The sequence below is a fragment of the Phasianus colchicus genome, chromosome Z (assembly GCF_987193195.1).
Source record: "Phasianus colchicus chromosome Z, bPhaCol1.hap1.1, whole genome shotgun sequence".
In the NCBI taxonomy this organism is placed as follows: domain Eukaryota; kingdom Metazoa; phylum Chordata; class Aves; order Galliformes; family Phasianidae; genus Phasianus; species Phasianus colchicus.
In genome coordinates, this window is record NC_143476.1 from 62324252 (window position 1) to 62326876 (window position 2625).

At 50.7% G+C, this 2625-nt stretch overlaps 1 pseudogene; it reads right to left on the reverse strand.

The window, feature by feature from the left end:
* Positions 1–815: 815 nt before the first annotated feature.
* On the reverse strand, positions 816–2398 carry LOC149913035 (uncharacterized; annotated as a pseudogene).
* Positions 2399–2625: the final 227 nt, after the last annotated feature.

A 2625-nucleotide genomic window follows, 5' to 3' on the forward strand; every position in this document is an offset into this window, starting at 1 on the left:
GAAATAGGAGGCGTTTCTATTACTGATTTTGTTTATTTGTTTGTTGTTACCACCGGCATCCACAGTGTCAAAGGCCGCACTGCCTAGGGGCTAGCAATCTGCATTCGCTAGGCCATGGCAACATTGACACCAATATGATGAAGAAGCAAATGGCATTTTATTAAGGCACAACAACCCCTTAAATACACATCCTGTTTCACCTAAGCTCCTTAAGCATGCGTCACGTGTTACTCACACGTTACTCACAGAGCGGGGGAGGTCCTATCGCGTCACAACCCGATACCCCATTATCGCCTACAACACAGCAGGAGGTCCTTTTGCATCACAGCCCAATATCTCGTTAATGCCTACGACAACATCTCCCCCTCCCCATGCTCGGTAAAGCCTTGCCCCGTTACAGCGCGATATTCGCATACTGCCTAATAGCCCTAGCGTAGGTTATACAAATGATTATATATGATTATATATTGTGTTCCTTATAGTCTCTCACGTAGCTTAAGATACTCTATTCATTGGTCAAAAGTCCTCTCCATCATTCGTCGCAGGCAATTTTGCAAGCATCCATAAGCATCAGTACATCGAAAGCGTCAGCAATGTAGGTGTGAGGTTCCTCTTGATGAGTGGTTCCCGGTCCCGTCATCCTGGCGTCAGCTTCGGTTTGCAGAAAAACTCACACCTTGACTCAAGTTTTGTGAATGCCATCATCATGCATCTTGCTCACATCTGGTTTTATTTTTCATGACTGGACCCACAATATTTTCCCAGATTCATTATGTTTAACTGCTGCAATACCCCCTTCCTATGGTCAGGAAGCCTTAACTGGCCTTCCCCAGAGGGAGATTGTGCTCGAATGTGGCCATGTTGGCTGCATCGAAAACACGGCCCTTGTTGCTGCAGAGATCTTTGCTGTTGCGGGCTGACAGCTGCAACTATCGCCGCGGCTAGCCCTTCATTAGTTAAAGGCGCTGCCTTGAGTTTATCTAAGACCTACTGGATAATTTCTCCCGGGGTGTTGAGCATTCCTGGGGCGGCCCACAACAATGCCTTAACATTATCATGCAATTTCTGTCACAGACAATCAATGATCAACAGCCCTTGGGCTGATCTTGGAAGATCTGACCCCTCTACAGCAGCTAAAAGCCTGTCTGCAAAGTCTTGAAAGGATTCATTCGGGCCCTGAGTAATGTCTGCCCACGGAACTGGTGGTTCGGCCTTATGTGCAAGTTTTTTAAACACCTCTATCATTGCATCAGTGGCCGCTATGAGCTCCCCTGGCCTTAGTTTTGCTAATTGGCCCTGGGTTGAGACCATTCCCTCAGCCTTTCCTGAGAGTCACAGGATGCTGGTCTCATGCAGCGGGTGGTTCAGGTCAACCTCCAGCGCCCCAGCGTATTCCCGCAATTCCGTCATCTAGTCTGTCACCCACAACGTATATTGAACTGGCTTAAGCACGCTTTAGGTTTGTGATGTCGTAGGGGAGGAGAGGCCCCGGTGCAGTCAAAGCCTGTAGCGCATTTAGCATCAGAGGTGATTTTAGGCCTTTTTTATCCACAAATTCCATCAGGTGTGTAACGCCTTTGGGGTCAAGCGGCACCCATTCAGGGCCATGATCACTCACAGTCACCAGGAATGCTTCTGGGACTATACCCTTCCCCAGCACCTCAGATCTTATTCGATTCCAGTCAGTCATGGAGCCCTTCCTTTTCCTCCCTGGACTAACTACCCCTTCATCTGCTGAGCTGTCGCTTGAGCTATCGCCCTTGGGTGTAATCTGAGACAGCAGGCCTTTTGTCTGCCCCCTCCCTGTGCCGGCAGTAAGCTGATCCTGCCCGTGTGGGTCGTACCCTCCTCTGCTCCCTTGAGCCAGGGCGCACTGATGCAATTCAGATAAAGGATACAACGTTTCACCTGACCGGTCTGGATATGGTGGCGGTGGGTGAGTCAGCGAACATCCTCTGTCTTGTTGTCTGTCTCCTTTCGGACAAGGTACTGTCAGTTCAGCCAGTGGCTCCGTCTCCTCTCGGCCCCTGTAAACAACAACCGCTCCTGAGCCCCCTCTGGAACCCCCCGGGTCTGGTGTCCCGGCCCTATCACCAAGACCCAAAAGTAATTGAGCCTCCGCCGATATCTTTCTTTCCTCTCTGGCTGCCTTCAATGCTCCTAGTATCAGGCCCCAAGTTTTTAGCTCAGACCCACCCTTTTGTGCACTCATAATATGTTGCGCAAGCGCAGAGGTGAGATTGTCCCACCTCCAGTGGTCAAGAATCTCTCAGGGGGCCTTAACCTCCCCTTCCCACTCTAACCTGGAAATAACTGTAGCAACCTCCTTCTTAGAAGGAACGTTCTTGCCACAGTAATCCTTGCACAGCTGAAGTATTACCTTAATTACCGGTTCCATGACTTGGACCTCAGTGCAGCACCGCTACCCTGCCATTCCACCGACTACGAATCATGGCACAGCACCCGTACCGCGCTGGTTCTCGCTTGATGATGGCCCAGACCTCAGCGCAGCAACACTAGAACGCTGCCTCCCGCCGACTATGAGCCCCAGTGTCAGTGCCAACACCACACTGCTAGTTGCCAGAAGGTAAAGGGTGACAGTCCAATCTGCCTCACACAGGGCAC